We start from the raw sequence: 27465 nt of genomic DNA, 5'->3' as shown, positions 1-27465 counted from the left end.
CACGTGGAAATTATACATAACAAAAAAGTGTGAAACAACTGCAAATATATATCATATTCTAGGTTCTTCAAAGTAGCCACCTTTTACTTTGATTACTGCTTTGCACACTCTTGGCATTCTCTTGATGAGCTTCAAGAGGTAGTCACCTGGCGCAGCACCCCATCACTCTCCTTCTTGGTCAAATAGCCCTTACACAGCCTGGAGGTGTGTTTGGGGTCATTGTCCTGTTGAAAAATAAATGATGGTCCAACTAAACGCAAACCTAATGGAATAGCATGCAGCTGCAAGATGCTGTGGTAGCCATGCTGGTTCAGTATGCCTTCAATTTTTAATACATTTCCAACAGTGTCACCAGCAAAGCACCCCCACACCATCACACCTCCTCCTCCATGCTTCACGGTGGGAACCAGGCATGTAGAGTCCATCCGTTCACCTTTTCTGCGGTGCACAAAGACACAGGGGTTGGAACCAAAGATCTCAAGTTTGGACTCATCAGACCAAGGTACAGATTTCCACTGGTCTAATGTCCATTCCTTGTGTTCTTTAGCCCAAACAAGTCTCTTCTGCTTGTTGCCTTTCTTTAGCAGTGGTTTCCTAGCAGATAGTCTACCATGAAGGCCTAATTCACACAGTCTCCTCTTAACAGTTCTAGAGATGTGTCTGCTGCAAAAGGTGGCTACTTTGAAGAACCTAGAATATGAAATATATTTTCAGTTGTTTCACACTTTTTTCTTATGTATAATTCCACATGTGTGTCCAAACTTTTGGTCTGTACTGTATATATATATATATATATATATATATATATATATATATATATATATATATATATATACAGTATAATACAAATAAATTATTTAAATGTTTGCCATAATTCTCACCAGCACATATTTCACTGGAAATGCATCTGTGATCAGATCAGTCTGGGATTGGTAGTCAGTGTTTCCACTTACAGAACAACAGCATTTACAGCTTTTTAAGTATATTAAAACCCGAGAACATAGCTGCATTCGTTTTCTGTTCATTACATTTACTCCAAGCAAAGAAAAATATCTGTTGATCAGAGATGTTTTGTTTTTGTACCTTCCTGTGGATTAAACTGAAATTTTAAACAATGTCATCAGATTCTCAGCCATTTTCCAAAAACTCCACATTAACACCTCTCTATGTACTGGAGATGAGGAGAAGAGAAGGAGTTTGTAGTTCAATTGAGGAGAAAAGCCTAGAGTTAAAATGCTGCTCCTCCTTTGGTATAGAATAGTGTGCTTTGTTACCCTAGGACAGGAAGTGTGATACAAGTAAGATCACCAGGTAAAAAAAAAATCTGAAAAAGAAAACAGATTCAGCCACTGCTTCTAATGATAACTTGTAACACTGTATATTCGGTATACATTTTTTGTTTTGTTGATTACTTTTGCTTTAAATCATTAGTGTACTTTGTAAATGTCATGCTTAAAGCCCAACTCCAGGGAAATTTAAAAATCCACGCTTACAGTGTCCCCCCTTACAGGCCACTAAGTACTAATTGCTCATTTAGTCTAAGGCCTCGTACACACGATAGGTCTGATGGACCATTTTCATCGGTCCAAACCGATCGTGTGTAGGTCAACCTTCGGTTAAAAAAAAGCAAACTTGCTTTAAAATGTAACCGATGGATTGCTAACCGATAGGTCAAAACCGAACATTAGTATGCAAAACCATCGGTTAAAAACCTGCGCATGCTCAGAATCAAGTCGATGCATGCTTGGAAGCATTGAACTTCGTTTTTTTCAGCACGTCGTTGTGTTTTACGTCACCGCGTTCTGACACAATCGGTTATTTAACCTATGGTGTGTAGGCGCGACGGACCATCAGTCAGCTTCATCGGTTAACCTAAGACAATGGTCCTTTAGACGGTTGTCCTCTGGTTAACCTATCGTGTGTACGAGGCTTTAGGCCGCATACACACGGTCGGAATTTCCGACAACAAATGCTTGATGGGAGCTTGTTGTTGGAAATTCCGACCGTGTGTAGGCCCCATCGGGACATTTTCTGTCGTAATCTCCAACAACAAAAATTTAAGAGCTGGTTCTCAAATTTTCCGACAACAAAATCCGTTCTCGTAAATTCCGATTGTGTGTGGAAAATTCCGACGCACAAAATTCAACATATGCTCTGAATCAAGTACGGTCATTAAAACTAACGTTTGTAATGGAGATAGCACATCCATCACACTTGTAACGGACTGAAAAGCACAAGGCTGAAAAGCGTGAATCGCCTCTCACCAAATTTCTACTAAATCGACTGGTATTGAATTTCCCTTCCCATAGTGCCATTGTACATCTTGTACGTCATCGCATTCTTGGCGTTTGGAATTTCCGACAACATTTGTGCGACAAGTTAGAGCCAATATCCGTCAGAAAAAAATCCACGGTTTTGTTGTTGGAATTTCATAAGAGTAGACTAGTCTAACAGAAGATTAAGGTAAAAAACATGTGCCTTACAGCACTGCAACCGGTACCCTGCAGCTGCTTCAGTTGCACTCCAGACTAACAATACAAGGTTAAATCGACTGTAAAGCTTCTGTTTTTTTTGTATTAAAATAATAAACACGTTATACTTACCTGCTCTGTGCAGTGATATTGCACAGAGTGATCCCTTTCCTCCTCTTCTAGGGTCTACTGTCTATTATTTTGGTCCTCCACCCTTCCAAGTGCCTCAGGCCTCGTACACACGACCGAGTTTCTCGGCAAAAAACAGCAAGAAACTTGCTGTTTTATTTATTTTTTGCCGAGGAAACCGGTCGTGTGTACACTTTTCGACAAGGAAACTGTCGAGGATCTCGTCAAGCCGAAAAGAGAGCATGTCTTCTTTTTCCTCGACGGCAATGGAGAAATTTGGCTCGCCGAGATCCTCGACAGCCTAACAAGGAACTCGACGAGCAAAACTATGTGTTTCACCCGTCGAGTTCCTCCCGTCGTGTGTACGAGGCTTCAGATTGAGGTGGCCAGAAGGGACAACCCTAGACTGAGGCCCCGTACACACGACCAGTTTCCTCGGCAGAATTCAGCTTCCGACCGAGTTTCTGGCTGAATTCTGCCGAGGAAACTGGTCGTGTGTACACTTTCGCCGAGGAAGCTGACGAGGAGCTCGACGAGGAAATAGAGAACATGTTCTCTATTTCCTCGTTGTTCTATGGGAGCTCTCGTCCCGCCGAGCTCCTCGGCTGCTTCAGTGCTGAACTGGCCGAGGAACTCGATGTGTTTGGCACGTCGAGTTCCTCGGCCGTGTGTACGAGGCCTCAGAGTGGTGACAAGTAAGTGCTTATGGAGTAAGAAGCACAGACATGGGGAGGTTTTCAACCTTAATTGCAAGAATGGATTTTTTTGAATTTCTGCAGTTGCACTTTATAGTCTACATTAGTTCTACTATAGGGATTAGGCTTAATATAATTTTTCAGAATACAGTGAAATGGTCACAGTTAAAAAAGGAGCATTTTCTGTCAGCCACGACTCCTTCACAGTATAAGTACAGGTGTACGTCAAAAGCAACTTACATATTCATATGGAAAGCAGTCGGGGAGAGAGGGGTGGGAAGGAAAGAGGGGGAGGGGGAGGGGAAAGAAAGGGAAAAGGAAAGAGCAGTCTATATTAAGCTAAGTAGTAACTTAGGAAGTAACAGAAAGAATACAATCAATAGAATGTAATATATATGTTATACTAAGACTGTGTAAGATTATTTGGAATTGTGCTGAAAACTTTTTAAAAAATAAAGAATTTATAAAAAAAAGAAAAAAGAAAGCAGAGGTACAATATTTATGGGGTTGCTTATTCTGCATAACCATTCTAAAACGAAAACATTGTTTTGTTAAGAAAGTTCTTTTATATTAATTCATTACCTGCATTACGGTAAAAAAAAAAAAACTTCCACTTGCTGTTTCTTTCCCTCTCCCTAAATACTTACCTGTATCCTCTCTGGATCCAGTGCTGTGCCCATCTGCAGCAGGGATGGTCTCTTTACCTGCTGTCTCAGGATAGATTGATAGCAGCAGAAGCCAATGGCTGCCAGTCAAATCCAGTGAGGAGAGAGTGGGGGGGCGTGTCTAAGCTGCGCTGCTTGCTATGGGGGAACACTCAGAGTGGGGGGGCTGACAGTGGTGGTGATGGATGCCAGAAGGAGGAGGAAGGGGCTGCTCTGTGCAATATCTTTGCACAGAGCAGGCAAGTATAAACCTCTTTTTTATTTTAGGGAAACAAGTGAGCCTTTAGTAACACATTAACTTTGGGTTTAGGATGAACATCAATGGGTTTCAAAGATGGTCGTGGACCTACAATGCTGGATGTGATTTACGTTGAATACTGTATATTTTGGAGTATGAATTTTTTTCAATAAAATGCTTTTTTAATAGTGTGGTTGTTCCCTGTACTCCTTCACATGAGGGGGTCAGATATCCAAGAGCCTCATTATTCCAAAGTGGGCTTGATTCTGATAATCCCCTATTGCAGATCATCCCAAAGCTAAGGATATGTGGCCTGGTACATTTCAGGGGGTGCACTCCCCCTTTCCTGTCTACTCAGGCTGCATGCCTGGATAAGGGTCTTTTAAAAAATAATTAGGGGGACCCCATGTTTTTTTTTTTTACAAACATATACATTGTTTACAAAAATTGTACTGTCCCTTTTAGGAAATCTCAAAAATATGGTTTGAGAACCATTTACACTTCAAACCAGAGACGGTTCCAGCCCCTCAAGAACAATACTAGGCTACATGTCCGCATCATTGGGAGGGTACTTTGCAAGGGCGAATGCCAAAGCTTCTATCCTTGCAAGGCACCTTATGTCTATAATGATGGGTCTCAGCCCCACATTCCAGATGGATCAAGCAGCCAGGTATTGAGCACCAGTGTCCTCTCCCCCGCTGACTGGCAGTGCTCCTAATTTGCCCCCACCAAGCACCAGGACCCTCATATCCTCCCACTAAGCACCAGGTCCCCCCTCTCACTGACTGGCAGTGCCCCCAATCTGTCCCTACTAAGCACCAGGACCCCTCACCTCCCCACACTGAGCACCAGGACCCCCATCTCCCCCACTAAGCACCAGGACCCCATCTACCCCCACTGAGCATCGGTTCCCCCTCCCCCAATGACTGACAGTGCACCCACTCTGCCCCAGCTAAGCACCAGGACCCCCCTTGTCTACCCCCATCTTCCCCACTGAGCACCAGTGCCTCTCTTGTTCTCCCACTAAGCACTATTTGCTCTCTTTGTGCCCCACTGAAAATCACTGTCCACTTGCCCCCCACTGAGCACCAGTGCCCCTAATCTCACCCCCATTAAACACCAGTGCCCCCAATCTCACTCTCCACTGTGCACCAGTGCCCCCTATCTCCCCAGACTGAGCACCAGTGCCCCCCCCCCTTGGTACCAATCACTCACTGCATGCATTCACAACAGAAGCATAGTAAATGTGTTTACTATGCTTCAGTTTATGAATGAACAGGAAGACACTCAGCACAGAGCATTTTTCATTCATTCATTCACTGTCCAGTGCAGCTGAGGCTGCAAAGAAAGGGACCAGGGAATCTGTTCTCGGTCCCTTTCTCTTTCTGAAAAGTGAGACATCATGGGTCTAGACCCCTAATATTCCACCAAAGCCCCCCAAAAGGGCTTTGAAAAAACTACTGACACCATCCACTGCCCTACTGGCACTATCCTCTTCGGAGCACCAAATTAAGTATTTTCTCTGGATAAAAGAATGTCTAGCTTCACCAGTGATGTATCCTAGAATTCTATTTGCCTTTTCCCCCTGCCTGGCCACACCGCAGTTTGATCATTGAGGAATCATCTAAAACAAGTACTCCCTTTTTCCAACATTGTACCTACAACATTGTACAACATTGTACTATGTCATGGGATTCTGTTTCCCTAGGTGCATTATTTTACATGGAACTGCAGTTTTCACTGCTTTGACCAATCTTCCTCAAATGCCAAATAACGTTCCATGTTACAGACACCTCCTGGGATGTCAACCCTACAGGTGATATTGAATATTGTGCAAAAGTTCATTTATTTCACTAATGCAACTTAAAACGTGAAACTAATATATGAGATGGACTCATTACATGCAAAGCAAGATAGTTCAAGCTGTGATTTGTCTTAATGGTGATGATTATGGCTTGCAGCTCATGAAAACCCCAAATCCACAATCTCAGAAAATTAGAATATTGTGAAAAGGTGCAATATTCTAGGCTCAAAGGGCCAGATCCACAAAGAGCCGCCGTAACTTAAATATTCTGATTTAAGTTACACTGCCGCAAAATTTCTACCTTAGTGCCCGATCCACAAAGCACTTACCTAGAAATTTTCGGCTGTGTAACTTAAATCCGTCCGGCGCAAGGCGTTCCTATTTTCATGGGGCGAGTCCCATTTAAATTAGGCGCGCTCCCGTGCCGGACGTACTGCGCATGCTCACGACGTCATTTTCCCGATGTGCATAGCGCGGTTTTACGTTACGACGAGTTTTGAGAATCGCGCCGGGTAAAAAAAGTTGCGTCGGGAAAAAAATAAATAAATAAATAAATAACAGCGTCGCGGGTAAGAAGGGTCTACTTTTACAAGGTGTAAACAGTTTACACTTTGAAAAAGCAGCCCTAATTTTACGATTGCAACATAAGTATTTACGGAGATTTCACAAAGCTAAACCGCTTCGTGGATCTCCGTAAGTGCTCATTTGCATACGCGAAGCAGCATTTCGACTCGAAATGCCCCCAGCGGCGGATGCGGTACTGCATCCTAAGATCCGGCAGTGTAAGTCCCTTACACATGTCGGATCTTCTGCCTATCTTTTGGAAATTCTGTGGATCAGTTCCAAAGATAGAAACAGGGATACGACGGCGTATCAGTAGATACGCCGGCGTATCCCTTTTGAGGATCTGGCCCAAAGTGTCCCACTCTAATCAGCTAATTAAGCCATAACGCCTGCAAAGGGTTCCTGAGCCTTTAAATAGTCTCTCAGTCTGGTTCAGTAGGAATCATGGAAAAGACTGCTGACCGGACAGTTGTACAGAAAACCATCATTGACACCCTCCATAAGGAGGGAAAGCCTCAAAAGGTAATTGCAAAAGAAGTTGGATGTTCCTGCGATGTCTCCCCGCTGTGAGTGCAAGCTGTCTCTTCACACAGTGCCCGAGTGCCACCGAGCTCCGTTCCCTGCGACGTTGCAATGCACGGGGTGGAGATCGGCGCCATATTCAAAAAAGTAAAAACACACAATACATACAGTTTACTGTAATCTTACAGATTACAGTACTGTATAAAATAATTACACACACCCTTTGTCCCTAATGGTCTGTCCAGTGTTCTGCATGCAGTTTTATATACTAAAGACTGTTTTTTCTGCCTGGAAACTGTAGATTGTCCATAGCAACCAAAAAGTGTCCCTTTATGTCAAAAGTGGTTTTAGACCAGCTAGAAAACAGCGATAATAAATTAGAATCACTTGCAGAATTGAGCGATAATGATTTGTGGGGAAATTCGTCTTCAGACACTGAAAGTAATGACAGTGACAATTCTGCAACTGAGCAAATGTCAGTGTTTTTTATTTGATTACATTATTGATTAATTTTTATTGTTATTATTATATTATTATTTGTTATAATTATTTATAGTTATTTATTATATTATAATTTATGATATTGTGTTTCAAACTTTACCTACCCAAGATGTCTACTAGACTCTTGTTTGGACAGATTTAAGTGAGTTATTCCTAAGAATGAGGCCCCGTACACACGAGAGGATCCATCCGCTGGAATTGATCCGCAGACCGGCTCCAGCGGATAGATCCCCTGGTGTGTACAATCCAGCGGATCTGTTTCCGCAGATTTTTATCCCCTGGGATGGATTTCAAGCGGATAGAAATTTGAAGACATGCTTTCAAATCTATCCGCTTGAATCCATCCCAACGGATTGATCCGCTGGTCTGTACAGACTCACCGGATCAATCCGTCCGAATGGATCCCCCGCATGCGTCGTAATGATTCGACGCATGCGTGGAATTCCTTTTATGACAGCGTCGAGCAGGTCATCGCGAGGGGATTTCGGCGCGGATTTCGATCGTATGGTGAGTACACTCCATCGGATCCAAATCCGCGGAAATCCTCGAGAGGATTTATCCTCGGAAACGGTCCGTTGGACCGTATCCGCGGATAAATCCTCTCGTGTGTACTAGGCCTCACAGGCCTACAATATAAAACGCCAAATTTCCATGCAAAATAATGGTACCGCTTTCAGCACCTAAAATCTGACATAATCATACCGCCAGGGTGGTTAAAGAATAAGTATATATTCTTTGTTTTTTTTCTTACAAAACTGCGCACTTTTACATATTGTGGAAGCCTCTATTTAAAAGATAATTTTGCACTAGGCACATGTGAATGCTGATGTATTTTTTTTCACATAGGACAACCTTTTCATCAAGCAACAATCATATACCGTAAGTATCTCAAAAATGGGTGGCCATATTATCGCTGATGTAGAATACTGGTAAAGACGTGTGTGATAACATTTACGGAGGCACTAACCCACAGTAGAATAAACATTGATATCATCATAATTAACCAGCGGCATAAATCCGCTTCTGCCACTTTACTTCAGAATACCTCAATTAATTTGAAACAAGCCAGAGGACATCACTTGTAAAAAAACAACAAACAGCATGTTCTAATTAATAAAACAATTAAAAGGAGACACAAAAATAACTAGCTTTCTTCAAACATTCTTCCAAACAATCAGAGAAAAAATAATCTTTAACAAAGACACTTTCTAGCCCTTCCAATTATGAATAACCTATTCAGCCAAGTTGATGGGACTCATTTAAAGTGTATCAGTAGAGTTAAAATAATTAAAAGCAATTTGCTGGAATGTGATTCTTGTAAAGATTACTATACGGTTTAGAAGAAGACAACAAACCTTAAAAAAAAGTGAAGTAAAGGACACACTCACTGTAGACAAGAATTTGTTTCATGGCAAAGTGCTTAGGGATATTTAATAAGGCAAAGAAAAAATATTGATATGGCTATATTTTAAGTCTAATGCAACTATTTCAGGAATTACTTACAGTAGTTGGTTAGTATATCGCAGGGCCAGAACATGTGACGTCATTATTCCCACAGATGCTGGCTGTCAGTGAGGTGTTTGCCTGCGATTGCATGAGTTTGATATTACAAATGTGAGTAACCTTCTACATTTTTACTTAATACACACTCACGCTATGTGTATCCTTTGTTTCTCTTTTTCCATGATGGCTAAATAATGTAATGTGGTCTGGAGTTATTACTGTATATTCAGAGCCATTTGATATCTGTAGCTGGGATCCAATAGATCTGATTTAATGAACTGAAGGACACCTGTAGGTGTCAGTTATGTATGCTGGTTTGATCTCTGTAATTGGGCATCCAATTTATCTGGTAAGCGGCTTATGTGTGTTGGTGGGATTGGAGTGCATAATCACATGATGGGAATAATGGACTATTTTTTTACTTGCCGTATTTTTCCCCAAACACATTTGTGATTTATCACTTTTTTGCTAATACTTACATGCACTAACATCTTTCATTTATCTACTTATTCATTCACATGAATTAATGTTTTACACATTTTTTTTATTTATTTACAGTAATTTGCACTGTATTGGATACAAAGATTTTGTATATACAGTTTTTACATCATCCTATGTATTCAGATGATATATGGGTATGGCTCTTGTTGGCTTAATTATACTTTAGTGCAAAAAAAATGTTATGTTAATTAGTATATCAGACACAATGTTACAAATTTTATTTTTGGACGCTAATCTTCAATTAGAATAATACAAACAATTGATCCAAGATTCCCTGCTTTATTGAAGCTGAAATAGACCTGATATGCCAGATATGAAGTTATTGATACTATTATGAAGTAATTCAAGTAACATTCAAGTAACATTGTCAGTAACTGTACCTTAATTCCATATTTTCATTGCACAAACAGCAAAAATCTCACTAGTTGTAGCTAGATTGCGTATTTGTGATTTTCAATTTATACAAATAAAAACAATAAAATAGTTATGGTTTTCTTTCAGCTGCTCCATTCTCTGTTCTTTGCTATCAAAATGTAAGGAAAAACTTAAATATTACTGGTACTCAATACTGGTACTTGGTAGAACTGATGATGAAGTTGATATTAAAAGTCTGGTAAAAAGAGTATAGGGACATTTTGGGCAATCCAATGGTGGTATGTAATGTTAGAAAGTAAATAACCCTGTAGGTAGACCATGAAAAATGAAAGCAATTGTCTCATTCTGTGTGGGACAAATCTAACATGTACAAGTTATAGAAATGGTTGTATAAACGTATTTCATAGCATAAGCTTGATAACTTTTAATGACATACATAATGTAAGAAAAGATCCTAAATATTAAAATTTTTAAAATAAACCCTAGAGCAAAAATATTATTTTGTCATATTGTGCACCATATCATGCCATTTTATGCATGTAATAGCATGGCTTAATTAGTTAGGGCAGGAAAAACATATCTACTGAGTTCAGCCCTTAATTATAAACATAAAAATTGTTCCAGAATTGAAAAAAAACCTTTACAAAGCATAGCAAAGTAGAACTTTCTTAATTAAGTGGAAGAAAATCTCCAAGGATAGTTGCATTTATTTCTAGACCAATACCCCTACATATTACTTTTTTATTTTTTTAATCAAAATCAAATGTGTGCTAAAACTGAAACCAATTACTGCGGAAGAAAATTCTCCAGGATCAGAGAAAAACCTTTCTTTTTTTAATACCAAGTTTAAATGTCTTTCTTTACAGCAGGGGGCTGCTGACATAGTAAGCTTACAGTGGACCTATCAATAAAATTCTCAATTTTATGTGAATCAATGGAATACATGATAGAGTGGCCAAACCACATTGTGATTTTGCGTTATAAGTATTAATTTCATTCCTTGAGTAAGAAACTGCTCAGGAGATCTTAAAGGCCCGTACACACGATCTGACTTTTTGACAACAAACCTCAGACGGACCTGTTTTTGCAGACAATCCGACCGTGTGTACGCTCCATTAGACAAACTTTTTTGCTTTTTCATCTGACAAATGTTCGCTGTGTGAACAGACAAACTTTCCGGCAACAAAAGTCCTACGTCGGCTAATCCGATCATATGTGCACAAGTCCATCGGACTAAAGTACAAACACACATTCTCAGAACCAATGCTAAAGATCAGACAATAGCAGAAGTTGCCCAAAGGGTGACGGTAAAGAGCAGAAAAACCACATAGTACGTCTATTACGTCACTACATTCGTGTTTGTTGGCTGAAACAGTCCTAGCGTGTGTACGCATACCAAGTTCACGGGTAACGTCCTTCGGAGCAAAATCCAGGGAAAAGTCAGATGGAAGTCCGATAGTGGGTATGAGGCTTAAGAAGCTAAAATGTTCAGTAACATGGAGGGAGTTGTATGTAAGTATACCAAAAGCCTGGCTCACACTAGTCCGATATGCGCTCCGACTTTCAGAGCACAAGTCGTATGACATGTCAAAATCAATGGTTCTCTATGAGGACCGTCTTAACTGGTCCAACTAGTGTCGGTCCGACTTTGAAAATGCTCCCTGCCCATTGATCTGAATTTAAGTTGCATCCAAGTCAGATCATTATTTTAACTGACCTGACTGAGGATCTTGAGGAGGAACCCCACACCAATTAAAAAAAAAACAGCATGGGGTCCCCCCCAATACCGTAACAAACCCTTTGGTACTAATTTTGTGTCGGATCAGTGTGAACATAGCCTTAAACCCCTGTCAGCTGTTTTTGGCCACCTGTGTCTCATTAGGGAAATTACCCTTCACTTCCAGTAATGTAGACTCAACAGGTAGTTAGAGAATATCTTGTGTTAGGAAATAAATTTCTTTGACACAAAAGTGTCCCCTTTGAAAGACATCCCCCTCTATTCCTGTTCTAGTGACAATTTACAGTTTTAGATTTACTCTCACTTTTATTATTGGTGAAATTGTTGATTAGGACAGAATAGTGAAGCTCCCTAACCGGGAAACGGACAACAATACACATTTTACAGGGGTTCAAACGAGACACTCTAAAGAAAACTCTAACCATTTAAAAAAAAAAACGTTTTAATTTTTGAATAAAATGTAGACTAGATAGACAGTACTCATTTGTTTTAGTTGCAAGTGCACCAATACGGCTACAATCAGCTCAAGCAAGATGGGAGATACTGCATATAGATGCAAGAAGAAACAGTTAACCAATCTGATCACAAATGAAACACTGATCAACAGTAACATCTTTTTTTCTCTCAAGATAGAAAAAGAGGAACCTCATATCACATGGCCTCCCAGTTAAAAATCCTTGTGCACCTAACTCTCCATACAGAGAAGGACTGTAAAAACTTACCAGTGAAAGACTAAGGAACAACTTTATACACAAAGGGGCAGATCCACATACATCTGCGTGGGCGCAGCGTATGTGAGATATGCTACGCTGCTGTAACTTACTTTGCTATCCTTTGAATTCTGAAAGAATTTGCGCCGTAAGTTACGGCGGCGTAGGGTATCTCTCGCGGCGTAAGGGCGCAGAATTCAAATCAAATGCGGCGAGTAGGGGGCGTGTTTCATTTAAATGAAGCGCGTCCCCGCGCCAAACGAACTGCGCATGCCCCGTCCGTCAAAACTCCCAGGGTGCATTGCTCCAAATGACGTCGCAAGGACGTCATTGTTTTCGACGTGAACGTAAATGGCGTCCAGCCCCATTCACGGATGACTTACGCAAACGACGTAAAATTTTCCAAATTATACGTGGGAACGATAGCCATACTTAACATTGAGTACTCCACCAGATAGCAGCTTTAACTATACGCCGGGAAAAAGCCAAACGGAAACTACGTAAAAGAATGCGACGGCCGCTCGTACGTTCGTGGATCATTGGAAATAGCTAATTTGCATACTCGACGTGGATTACGACGGGAACGCCACTTAGCGGATGTTGAAAAATTGCATCTAAGATCCGAAGGCTTACGAAGATGTACGCCTGTCGGATCTATCCCAGATGCCGTTGTATCTTGTTTTGAGGATTCAAAACAAAGATACGACGTGGGAATTTTGAAATTATGCCAGCGTATCAATAGATACGCCGGCGTACTTTCTTTGTGGATCTACCCCAAACTGTATGGTAAAAGTATAACAGTCAGGTACAAAAAACAGACAGTTTTTGAAGCCCTATCAGCATTTGAACCCACTAACCAAATACAAATCTAAGTGGAAACTATACAAAGGCTGCAAAAACTTGGATACAACCCAAACAATATAAAAATAACTTAATATTTAAAGCGCTGCGTAAACTGTTGGCACTTTATAAATCCTGTATAATAATAATAATAATATACTTCCATCTATCAATGACCTAGTAAAGAATCCAGGTATCCCAATGGCCAATCTCCTTCCTATGGTTTGATAATGGGGCGGCCATGTTGCTCTGAAACATGTAGACACACCCCACCACTTCCTGTCATCAACACCCAGCCATGAGAGGTGCTGACTGTAGTGGCAGTAATCTTGCTACACCTGGATGCCGCTGCTTCCCATGTTCCATGCGGAAGTCTGACAGCTGTATTTCGACCAACAGCTTCCCAGTCGACCTCTACTTCAGCCAGCCGCTTGCCTGCCAAGCTCTGCAGACTCACGGGGATCCTTTAGAGGTCTATATGGGTTTATGATAAGCCTTGATCCACTTCCCTTGATTTAACTAGTGAGTGCAGTTTTATCTTTAATTCTTTTTAATAAATAGATGCACCAAGATGGAGGCGATTTCTTGTGTTTGTTTTATATACAGTATCTCATAAATGTAAGTACACCAGTCACATTTTTGTAAATATGTTATTATATCTTTTCATGTGACAACACTTAAGAAATGACACTTTGCTACAATATAAAGTAGTGAGCGTACAGCTTGTATAACAGTGTAAATTATCTGTCCCCTCAAAATAACTCAACACACAGCCATTAATGTCTAAACCGCTGGCAACAAAAGTTTAAAGGTCCAAATTGGGCCCAATTAGCCATTTTCCTCCCCGGGGTCCTTTCTCGTTAGTGTTACAAGGTCTCAGGTGTGAATGGGGAGAAGGCGTGTTAAATTTGTTGTTATCGCTCTCACTCTCTCATAATGGTCACTGGAAGTTCAACATGGCACCTCATGGCAAATAACTATCTGATGATCTGAAAAAAAGAATTGTTGCACTACATAAAGATGACCTAGGCTATAAGAAGTTTGCCAAGACTCTGAAACTGAGCTGCAGCATGGTGGTCAAGACCATACAGCGGTTTAACAGGACAGGTTACACTCAGAACAGGCCTTGCCATGGTCGACCAAAGAAGTTGAGTGCACATGCTCAGCTTCATATCCAGAGGTTGTATTTGGGAAATATACATATGAGTGCTGTCAGCATTGCTGCAGAGGTTGAAGGGATAGGGGGGGGGTCAGCCTGTAAGTGCTCAGACCATATGCTGCACACTGCATCAAATTGGTCTGCATGGGTGTCATCCCAGAAGGAAGCCTCTTCTAAAGATGATGCACAAGAAAGCCTGCAACCAATTTGCTGAAGACAAGCAGACTAATGGATTACTGGAACCATGTCCTGTGATCTGAGGAGACCAAGATAAACTTTTTTGGTTCAGATGGTGTCAAGCATGTGTGGCGGAAACCAGGTGAGGAGTACAAAGACAAGTGTGTCTTGCCTACAGTCAAGCATGGTGGTGGGAGTGTCATGGTCCAGAGCTGCATGAGTGCTCCTGACACTAGGGAGCTACAGTTCATTGAGGGAATCATGAATAGCAACATGTACATACTGAAGCAGAGCATGATCCCCTCCCTTCAGAGACTAGGCCGCAGGTCAGTATTCCAAGATGACCAGTGCCAGTGTCACCAAATCAGACCACATTTAGCAGGGGCTGTATGCATCAGTTACCCTGACATATCTTTAACTTTCTTGCTTTTAAGTACATGCATAACTTTTAACTGGAACATTGTTTTAATATACTCTGCTCAGATTTTTATTTTAAGCTGACAAATGGACAAAACATTTATAAAAAAAAAAAATGCATTTTTCATTTTAACAGCATATCCCTTAAAAGACTTTTTTTTAAATGTTATTATTTTCTAAATTAAAATGTCTCTGTCTTTGACCTTTTCTACTGTTTAAATATATCTCATTCTTTTTTTTTTCTCTCTTTTTTCTTCTGCTTATGTTGTTGTTTACTTTTTGTTTTGTTTTCAATTTGTCTGAAAGACAAATTATATTTTACAGCCATAAAAAATGATAATCAAATATGTGAATTCTTCTGCCATTAGGTTTGGAATGTCTGATTGTTTGATGATTGTTGTATTGTTTCCTTGCCTTTTGATGCTCACAGTCTTTAACTTTTAGGTTTATCTCACTGAAAAATATAATAATGTCTGACTTTGAGTGTCAAACATTAACAAACCTCTGAAAGAATGGGGTTGATTTACTAAAGATGCGTAGGTGGTTCAGTTTGCAAGGGACATTGTCCTAGAGCTTAGTGAATGAGGTAAAGCCCCATTGACTTTCATCATCAAATCATGTGCACACAAAAATTCAGTTTTTTTTATTCTCCTTGCATTATTGATTGATGATTCATGATTTTGTATTCGTTGTGAGGTGAAACTTGACCACAGTCACTAATCTCCGGGCTTAATTCCCTTGCAAAATTCTACTTCCCTTCTAATGTGAACAGCCCATTTGCCTTTAGTAAATGAACCCCAATCTGTTTGTCCTCGAATGGCAATGGGGGAGGTTAACTAAAATTGGTACACTCAGAATCTGGTGCAGCTGTGCCGAGAAACCAATCATCTTCTAACTTAAGCTTGTTCAATTAAGCTTTGACAATAAAACTTGGAAGCTGATAGTAAAATTAACTATTCTGTTTTGCTAGTTACTGGGGATTCTTATACACTGTATTCATATCAATATACAACTCAAACCCATCTAAAAAATGTACAGTGCAATGGAATTTCTGTAATCATTTGGGTATTTACAGTACCAGTTACCATCAGTTAGGCTCCATGCACACTGCAGCTAAAAGATGCATGTTTTACAGTTGTTCGACTTTTTTTTTGTCTGCCTATAAATGCCCCTCTATATATCCACGTAGGCAGAAAAAAGACATCACTTGTAAGTTCAGAAGAGGAGCATTTGGGCCGGAAAAAAAAGGACATTAACACTAGAAGAGTTCACAAATTAATGCATTCTAATGGCTAAAAGAATGCATTAATATCAAATATGCATAAACTTGCGCAAACACACATAAACGCTTGTGAAAACTGTGGCTTTTGCCGCATTTTTCAAGCTGCTTTTCTTCTGTAAGGAGAAAAGGTGTCCAAAGAAGCACACTGTGCATAAAGCCGTATAGCTCAAATGTTTCTTATCCCTTCAGTTTCAATAGTAGTTTATAAATAATTTCAGGTGGGCCTTTAATTTGGCTGCAGATCACTTGCCCAGTTGTTTTTGCCCCTCCAGAAGTGGCCACTGCGAGCTGCTGAGGAAGGAACGTATAGAATAATTCATTCCCTGGGTGTGTTCAGGAAATCAGAGAGTTTTGGGAAAATGAGTTAAAGTGGCCTGCATCTGTATCTGTGCATGGTAAGTGAATGGGCACTCCCTGGGTACAAATGTGGATAATTGTCTTAAGTGTTATATAAAGGAAGTGCTCAGCTTCACTAAGTTGCCAGAGCAAAAATCTTTCTCTAAACGTGGCCACACAGGCATCAATATTGATCATTTGATGTGACGAAAATTATCAAACTGAAAAGGAATCATAAACAAAAGACATTCCATTTGATCGATGTAGTGAGCCTTTGAATTATTTAGATAATTTAATTATTTCAAAAGATTGTTTCTGACAGATCAGGTTTTCAATTGATTCTGTATGTGTTGCACTGTTTAAAATTTTAATTGATGATGAATTGCTTGTTTTGTGATTACTCGTCCCTAAATCAGTCACAAATAAACATGTGTATTATTACCCTAACATTTATTTACAAGGCTCCTGTTCCCTTAACCTCAATCCTGATTTTCTGTTCCAGACCCTGATACTTGTTAACAACTCAGCTTGCCTCTGTCCACAATTCCTGTCTGTTGCCCGCCCTGCCCTTATTATGGGTCACTCTGTTCTTCAATGCTGCTATGCTCTTGCATGAGAAAAAGGGTTGTACTGTCAAAAACAAGTATAAACACTGAAAGACAGGAATAAATCCTAATAGTGAGCACAAACACAAAAATGCAGTCAAAATGGTGCACGTCAAAGAACCACACAATCTAAATCTGCAAAACGACAAATTTATACTAAAGTTCCAAAAATAACATCATATGTGAGTTCTCATATACACTGATTTAAAGGCACACCGTAAAACATAACAGCTATTAAGCTGGTATGGTGACACTAAATAATATCCTTATTCTCCCAAAAATATCTATACACTTAATGGTCCTGTCATTTATTTTTTATTAAATAACTTCTTACTGATCCTCATTGAGCTCCCAAACCTCACCACCCACAACTTTTTGTTTGGAATAAGCAGTCATGTTAGTTGCAGTCATGTGCACTGCTCTACGCACGCTAAAAATTCTATAGTCCATAGTCCCTACTCCACCTTTGGAACAAATGGGAGAAGCTGGCTACGTTGCTACATAACATTTTTACCACAGAGAATGAATGTAGCCACCTTGTAACAGGTAGTCAAACCACAGCAAAAAGGAATTTGAGATTTGGAGGACCTTGAGCGCAATAGAAGGTACTTTTTGAGTTAAGAATGCATACTTGTGTAGGGACCTGCTATCCTCTACTGTCTGCATTTGCAAATAGCTGTTGCTTGTAATTATCACAGAGTATACATCACTCTCTCTATGTGTAGCTGGGTTAGAAACCCCCAAAGGGAGGACTTGAGCGAGAGAGAAAGAAAGGAGTTAAGACTACGTGTCCTCATGGAAGAAATCTTTCTAATCCAGACTAGAATCAAGGGCTTTTAGGCAAGGCCCAGGTACCAATTCTAGAGCACACTAACAAAATACAGGCTCAGAGTTGTAGTACTTGAACACAGGTGGGTAGAGGGATGAGGGTGTAGGTGTAGAATACTCCAAAACACACACAGGCATAGGAGGACATATTCTAAAGCAAAGTCCTTCAGTAGCAGCCTTAAGTAATGCTAGAGGTAGAGGGGAAAGCCAGCTAGTCTGAGACTCTGTAAGAGCAGTCACAGTCCTTGTAGAAACCTCTGATGCCTCGCCCCAAAGCACCGCACACCTGGAGCCAAATGGTCCTAATCACAATGTTAAGAGACAGCTCCTTAGCCAGCTAGCCTGTGACACTCTTCAGTGAAAAAGTTCCATCTCCAGCTCAGCTTCTACGGGTAGTGTCCTTCAAGTCTCCTTAAGTCCAGGTTCCTCCAAGGCTCTCAGCCAAGCACATGCCAAAGCCTAACAGCAACAGCTTTTCACTAACACAGAGGCTCCAGGAGAGATAGAGCTCTGAACAGTGACTTCCAAACATCTGCCTTCTCACGAACCACACCCTGTGCTGAGGCCAGATAAACAGTAATAAACCAGTGGCTGACCCTCCTACTCTAGTTCTTGAGGCTTCTTCTGGAGGCTTAGGGAGATCTGGCCAGGCCTAGAAAATAAATTGCTGCTCAGCTAAAAACAGCAGAGTAAAAAAAAAAAATGTAAGCCCAAGTCAGGGCGCAAGGCTGGTTGGACTACATTCCAGGCTGAATGAACAACAGCCAGAGGGTCGCCTCATCATCATAGACCTTGTATTCAGGTCTCCGACACCAAGACAGATGCCACATCATGATCATCCTCAGGGGCCCTGTCAGGGACCTGCCAATAGGCTCCGGCGTGCACGCATGCGCACACTCACTGATGGTCAGAATCAGCACCAATCGCCTATTCATGTGCGCAGGCGCGTCCCACATGCACACGGATATGAGCCAAATGCGCGCATCTGTGCGCCAAATGTGCGCGCTCGTATGCGCGCGCATGCGCCTAATACACGCGCACGTGCACGATGGCAGGAACGCGCGCGTGCGCGTTAATGCGCGATTGGCGCCACTCAGCCTTTAAAAAGCAAGCAGCTGCAGTGACACTTTGCTGTCTGATCTGCAGCATTGTATCTGTGAAACTTGTGACCTGTTGTAACCTGTTACCTCAAACCGACCCGGCTCCGTCTGACCATCCGACCCTCTCCACTCCGACCTCTGGCTTGCTCTGACTCCGCTCTGCTCTCCTGCCCATCGTTACCAGACCCTGTGCCTGAATCTGACTACGCTTGCCTAACCCACCTGATTATCTGCTAACCCGGTTTTGCTTTACCAGCTCCTGCTATCCAGTGCCTGTGCCAGCTCCAGAGACGCTGTCTCCTACAACCATCGTCCCGAAGGACCGCCACTGGTGCCGAGCTGCTATCATCACCAGGCACTCCTACCTCGCCGTGCTCCCGAGCTTGCTGTCCCAACTCCAGCAGCTCCAGAGCCGGGGCTGTAAGAGAGGCCTCCTCCTGCACACTAGGCTCTGGCTACAAGGTACGTTCCAGTACATAACAGGCCCCTACAACTGAACTTTGTTACAATATTTATCTGGAGAGATATCTATTAATAACTAAATATACAGTACCTAGGTATATGGGCACAGTTCTACCAGGACTCTTGTTGGGCCCTTTGTCGATAACCTGTTTGTACTATTATTAATCTCTTATTACGCTGTATATCAAGCTTGTTTTATTTCCATACTAGTCACCTACATACTTCCGTACTTCATATAAATACTTATGGTTAATATTATATGCTGGCTGCAGCATTTCATCAGCTTCCAACTACTTTATTTGGATTACTGGTTAATACTGCCAACTTTATTATCAAACCCACCACTCAGGTGGAAGAGCTCTGGTTCTCCTACTTACCTACAGGTTTAGTGCAATATCCTGTTTGGGGATGGTCGTTCTCATAATTCCCACCCCAAAAGAGAGCTACACCTAAATAAAAAATTTTTTAACCAAAGTTTAGTGTTAACCACTTACCCCCCGGACCATATTGCTGGTCAAAGACCAGAGCACTTTTTGCGATTCGGGACTGCGTCGCTTTAACTGACAATTGCGCAATCGTGCGACGTGGCTCCCAAACAAAATTGGCGTCCTTTTTTTCCCACAAATAGAGCTTTCTTTTGGTGGTATTTGATCACCTCTGTGGTTTTTATTTTTTGCGCTATAAACAAAAATAGAGCGACAATTTTGAAAAAAATGAATATTTTTTACTTTTTGCTGTAATAAATATCCCCCAAAAATATATAAAAAAACATTTTTTTTCCTCAGTTTAGGCCGAGACGTATTCTTCTACGTATTTTTCGTAAAAAAAATCGAAATAAGCGTTTATTGATTGGTTTGCGCAAAAGTTATAGCGTTTACAAAATAGGGGGTATTTTTATGTCATTTTTATTAATATATTTTTTTTACTAGTAATGGCGGCGATCAGCGATTTTTTTCCGGTACTGCGACATTATGGCGGACACTTACTTCGGACACTTTTGACACATTTTTGGGACCATTGGCATTTTTATAGCGATCAGTGCTATAAAAATGCATTGGATTACTATAAAAATGCCACTGGCAGTGAAGGGGTTAACACTAGGGGGCGGGGAAGGGGTTAAGTATGTCCCTGGGTGTGTTCTTACTGTGGGGGGGGTGGCCTCACTAGGGGAAACACTGATCCTCTGTTCATACATTGTATGAACAGAAGATCAGCATTTCCCCTGCTGACAGGACCGAGAGCTGTGTGTTTACACACACAGCACCCGGTCCCCGCTCTGTAACGAGCGATCGCGTGTGCCCGGCGGCGATCGCGCCCGCCGGGCACACGCATGGGAGTCGGGGGCGAGCGGGGGGCGCGCGCGCGCGCCTCCAGTGGTGCGCACGCACCCCTAGTGGCCGCTCTAAGAGCTGACGTTATACTACGTGCTCTCGCCCAGGAGAGCCGACCTGCCGCCGTAGAATGACGGCGGCTGGTCGGCAAGTAGTTAAATAAAATTATATGGCCTGACTTATATGCTGGAGTGTGGGATGAAAGATTAGACATGAAGGTTATCACTGCAGAGGTTTAATGAGGGATTTTACAGGTATTTCACTGAAGTATAAAATGGGATTTGATGCATACCTTCAGACACATAGCCAATGTATGGCACAACGTATAATTCATATGAATCTTCAGGGTATACGAGTATATAAAGTGAAATTTACACACCTCAGACTCAATGACAACAGTTTGTGTCATGTTCATTATGCAAAATGCACACTTTTTTGGAAAGCCACACTCTTTTATAAACATTGTCTGCTATCGGTGTACCCAGGGCCGCCATCAGGGGGGTACAGGCAGTACACCTGTAAGGGGCCCGAAGGTCCCCAGGGGCCCGGATGACAACCCCCTTAAAAAAAAGGGGTCCGGAGGTCCCCAGGGGGCCGGAGGCCCATAGGGCCCCATATGGCGACTCCCCCCTTTTTTTTTTTTTATAAAGGTCCGGGGGTCCCCCAGGGCCTCGGATGGAAAACCCCCCTTGTTTTTATTTATTTTTTATAAAAAAAAATATTTTTTTCTAATATACTTTTATTTTATTTTTTATTAACCACTAGCCGACCGCCCACCGCCGTTATACGTCGACAAGTTGGCTCGGCTGGGCGAGAGCACGTAGTTCGCCGCCGGGCACACGCGATCGCTCGTTACAGAGCGGGGACCGGGAGCTGTGTGTGTAAACACACAGCTCCCGGTCCTGTCAGCAGGGGAAATGCTGATCTTCGGTTCATACAATGTATGAACCGAGGATCAGTGTTTCCCCTAGTGAGGCCACCCCCCCCACAGTAAGAACACACCCAGGCATACTTAACCCCTTCCCCGCCCCCTAGTGTTAACCCCTTCACTGCCAGTGGCATTTTTATAGTAATCCAATGCATTTTTATAGCACTGATCGCTATAAAAATGCCAATGGTCCCAAAAATGTGTCAAAAGTGTCCGAAGTGTCCGCCATAATGTCGCAATACCGAAAAAAAAATCGCTGATCGCCGCCATTACTAGTAAAAAAAATATAATAAAAATGACATAAAAATACCCCCTATTTTGTAAACGCTATAACTTTTGCGCAAACCAATCAATAAACGCTTATTGCGATTTTTTTTTACGAAAAATATGTAGAAGAAAACGTATCGGCCTAAACTGAGGAAAAAAAAAATTTTTTATATATTTTTGGGGGATATTTATTATAGCAAAATGTAAAAAATATTAATTTTTTTCAAAATTGTCTCTCTATTTGTGTTTATAGCGCAAAAACTAAAAACCGCAGAGGTGATCAAATACCACCAAAATAAAGCTCTATTTGTAGGAAAAAAAGGACGCCAATTTTGTTTGGGAGCCACGTCGCACGACCGCGCAATTGTCTGTTAAAGCGACGCAGTCCCGAATCGCAAAAAGTACTCTGGTCTTTGGGCAGCAATATGGTCCGGGGGTTAAGTGGTTAAGGGGCCAATTATTTTGTTATAAATATTTTTTTTTTTTTTGTTTATATATATTTATTTTTTATGTTTTTATTAAAGGGCCCAGAGGTCCCCAGGGCCTTTTTTTTATAAATGTTTATTTTTTTTATATATATATATATATATATATATATATATATATATATATATATATATATATATTTTTTTATTAAAGGGCCCAGAGGTTTCTTTTTTTTATTATTATTATTAAAGGGCCCAGAGGTCCCGGATGGCAACCCCCCTTATTTGTAATTTTTTTTATAAAAAAAAATAATAATAATTTGTATATATAGGGCCCCGGATGGCTACCCCCCCTTCTTTATATATATTTTTCTTTATTTCTTCTTTTTTTGTAAAGGCCCCCCCCCGCGCTTCTCAATTCGCAGCAACCCCCCCCGCTTCTCAATTTCAGTTGGCAGCACCCCCCCCCCCACCCCCGGTTCTCTGTTCCAGAGCCTGAAGCTGTGTAAGGGGCCCCATAATTCCTGATGGCTGCCCTGGGTGTACCCCACCAACTTTAGATTTTTCAGTTTTTATTTTTTTAAAGCATGTACAACGTACTAAATTAATTAAATTCTGTGGTATTAATGGGTCATGTTCACACCAATATAGTTAATCAAGGTACATTTGAACATTTGAAGTCCTGGGTACTTTTTAATATGCTGACCTCAATTTTCCTGCTCTGTTCAAGGTTAGGTAGTGTCACTTTGAAAGAAAGAGGTAATCCATATACATTAGTGCACACTGAGGTACATGCGTCTGGGGAAGAATAACCCCTCACTACACAAAGGTCGGACCCTGCAGTCAATAATGTATTTAGAAGACTGGAAGTTCTACCTAATTGTGGGTTCAAGAGACAAATATATAGAAAGTGTTTGGAAAATGAGTCGGTCTAAAATTAAATCGTGGACTACAGTTATGTTCACCTTACACTGTATATAAACTAAATCACATGTATGTGTCATCCCAAATGTATACTGAATACATTCTATTTTTACCCACAAAATTCAGGCACGACCTTTGGGAGATGCTTGAAAAAGAATGTCAGTATGATGGCACAATGGTACCACCTAATGGTCAATAGTAAGAAAGCACTTACTGATCACATCATTCTGAATTATTTTATATAGGGAATAAAAAATCATAGTAGATATTGTTAGCCATGTGAGAGCAGGCAGCAGATTATTTATTTTAAATAATGTATTTCTTACTTTAGATGTACGGTACTTTTTTATAGATTACAGTATGATGTTTTTAGTCAGAGAGCAGCTATAACAGGCAAACGGGCTATAGTAAACTGGAAACCCAATGGCAAAGCAAACTTATTATTTACCATCAGCATCCATTTATCAAAGAAACAATAGTGTAACAGCATCATAAAAAAAACTCTGGTTTATGCAATAAATCCTAATATAGCATCATAAGAAATTGTGATTCATTCAATAAATCATAATACATGTTGAGATGTGAAAATGTCAGCCATCCAAGTGAACACAATTGCCTGTAAGTGAACTCCGCCATCCAAAACAAGAGAGACATGCTTGTTGACAACCTGGAAAATAAAAATCTATGATATGACCTAGAGAACCACTATTTCCAGAAAGGCGGAAAGTAGCTATTAATGAATCTCAGTGTCATTTCTGGGGCAGCAAACATTGGTTCAGTTACTGTAAATTTGTCTCAATTACAACACAACAGTGCTCAGTGCATTCTCTAACTTATACTTTCAAAGATTGTTTATGTTACTAACTGCAATCCTATGATCTATAAAAGGTTGCCCTTGAGTGTGTGCCTAAAGCAGGCCATACACGGTCGAATTTCGAACAAATTTTCTTTTCAAAATCAGAAAGTTCATTTTTTTTGTGATCCAATGATGCCACCATTGATTTTCGAAATTCGGCCGACCAAACATTCATGTTGCCGGAAATATTAGTTTCTCTCCGGGAATATTCGTTTCTCTCCGGGAATATTCTTTTCTTGCACATGTGCATTTTTTTTTATTACATTTCTCGCACGATTCTCCCATCATTAATCAGGAAAACGTGAGTTTTTCCAAAGATTTCCAACATGTCGGATTTCTCAAATTTGTTTGCCGCTCGAAAATCGGCTGTTGCTGCAGCCCACTAACGGTGCGAAATTCGTACGAAAATTATTTTAAAAGGTTTTTCGAAAGAAAATTCTTTCAAAATTCGAACCGTGTATGGCCGCCTTTACTCCAGATGGATGCATGAATAACTTCATTGGTAACAAAGCTATTCCAAAACAATTTCTGAATTTACCTATCACCATGGTTTGTCCATCTTTGAAACGCTAAAAACTGTGCATGCGTTTAAAAAAAAAAATTCTGTACCAATTTAACTGCTTTCATGATATTACAGATATTACAAAAATGCAGTTCATTAAAACTGTAATGTGTACAGAAAATGCAATACTTTTGTTTTTTACTTTTTTCTAACTGGTATCTGCAGAGGTTGCCCCCTTCCTCACTGAGGTATCATTAATTTGAAGATCGTGGGGCTTGAATAATCCTGAAAGCATAGCATAGTGTCTGAGCTGGAATGACCCAGACAAAACGGTGTACCCCTGATTTCCTAGATTGGGAATTGGACAACCTTCAACTCTATCTTGTAGACACAGCTGACTTTTCTGCATAGCCAGGGTCTCCAAATAGGAGTGAACTGTAAGCGTTTTGTCAAGTGGTCCAAACTTAACCAACTAGTCCTTTAAGGTTAGAGACAGATTTCAGACAGCATTTTGTGCCAAGGTGATTTATTGATTGATCGGCATGGTAAAAACTAGGCAACTTCATGCATTCATTTACATGGAATCTTGATCCACAAAGGAAGTTAGTGCTGGTAAACTTATAGGTAAGGATAATAAGGAAGTTATTAAATATCCAGCATATGCCCCTGACTCGATCCCAATCGAATGGATGTCTGGTAAAGTATCCCCACTTAAGCTTAGTACACACAGGCAGAATATCAGAAGAGACAGGGTAGGTAGAAGAGGGGGAGAGGTGTGTGTATATGTGATTTGACGGTGAACATGAGTGATAACATTACTAACACGGCAATGGAAGGGGTTGAATTATTGTGGATGGAACTTCAAAGGGAAGAAAATAATGGAAAATTTAAATTGGGGGTATGCTACAGGCCACCAACCCTGATGGATGAAGAAGAGACTGGTCTGTCACAGTTAGAAATGGTGGCAAGGCGGGACAATGTAATCATCATAGGGGACTTTAATTATCAAGATATTGACTGAGAAGATGGTACTGCTCTCTCTCATGCCGTGTACACACAATCGCTTTTTCAGATGAAAAAAGTCCATCGAACCGATCGTGTGTGGGCCCCATCTGACTTTTTTCCATCGGTGTAACATGTTTTAAATTTTTCCGATTGAAAAAAAAACGATAGGAAATCTGGTTAAAGGAAGACCGCTGGATGTAGTGTATCTAGACTTTGCCAAAGCATATAACACAGTCCCTCATAGATGCTTGATCCATGAATTGAGGTCTGTTGGCATTGACAATAGTGTATGTACCTGGATAGTAAACTAGTTACAGGTGCACATCCAGAGGGTGGTGAAATATAAGTGGGGTACCCCTGGGCTCTGTCTTGGGACCAATTGTGTTTAACATGTTAATATACGATATAGAGACTGGTATAAATAGTTCAATCTCAGTGTTTACTGATGACACAAAGCTACACACTAAGGGCAGAACCTCTGTGGGAATCGTGGATGGAAAATGATCTGGGGGTCCTAGTAGATCACAGGCTCAGCAATTGCATGGAAGGCCAGTAGAATATCAGCATGTGTTTAAAAGGATATTTACTCTACTTTACTATACTATAATTCTACCTCTTTGCAAAACTCTGGTTAAGCCACACCTTGAGCATGCCATGCAGTTCTGGTCTCCAGTACTCAGAATGGATGTGTTGAGCCGGAGAAAGTCCAGAGAAGAACAACAAAACGAATAAGACTAATAAAAATAATAAGAGGGCTGTAGGATCTCAGTTATAAGTAGGGATGGGCTATCTGTTCGAGTCGAACATGAGTTCGACTCGAACATTGCCAATTCGCCCGTTCGCTGAACAGCGAACAATTTGGGGTGTTCGCGGCAAAGTAGAAAAGCAGCGGAACACCCTTTAAAAGTCTATGGCAGAAATCAAAAGTGCTAATTTTAAAGGTTAATATGCAAGTTATTGTCATTACAAGTGTCTTGCCCCATGGAACATTTATCAATGCAAAAAAAGTTTTAAAAACTGCAGTTTTTTCAGGAGCAGCGATTTTAATAATGCTTAAAGTGAAACAACAAAAGTGAAATATTCCTTTAAATTTCGTACCTGGGGGGGGGGGGGGTCATGTTTCCCATGCTTAGAAAAGTCCCTGCACAAAATGACTTTTCTAAAGGAAAAAAAGTCAGTTAAAACTACTCGCGGTTATAATTAATTGAATTAAATAAAAGTCTTTGAAAAGTGTTTGGGTCTGGTATGAATATTAAGGTGAACCCCAAACCAAAATTAAAAAAAGTGTGGGGTCCCCCCCAAATTCCATATCAGGCCCTTAAGGTCTGGTATGGATATTAAGGGTAACCCTGCGCCATTTTTTTTTTTAATGATGTGGGGTTCCCCCCAAATATCCATACCAGACCCTTATCTGAGCAAACAACCTGGCAGGCCGCAGGAAAAGAGGGGGGGCGAGTTTTAAAGGTTAATATGCAAGTTATTGTCATTACAAGTGTCTTGCCCCATGGAACATTTATCAATGCAAAAAAAGTTTTAAAAACTGCAGTTTTTTCAGGAGCAGCGATTTTAATAATGCTTAAAGTGAAACAACAAAAGTGAAATATT

General features: G+C 40.8%; 1 protein-coding gene across 1 annotated transcript in view; it reads right to left on the bottom strand.

The window, feature by feature from the left end:
• Positions 1 to 27465, bottom strand: part of STAC3 (SH3 and cysteine rich domain 3) — a 159702-nt gene that overhangs the window by 14667 nt on the left and 117570 nt on the right. The gene's annotated exons all lie outside the window — the stretch shown is intronic.

The sequence above is a fragment of the Rana temporaria genome, chromosome 2, assembly GCF_905171775.1.
Source record: "Rana temporaria chromosome 2, aRanTem1.1, whole genome shotgun sequence".
NCBI lineage: Eukaryota > Metazoa > Chordata > Amphibia > Anura > Ranidae > Rana > Rana temporaria.
Note: the sequence above shows the minus strand (reverse complement) of the source record. Positions and strands in the feature narration are given on the sequence as shown.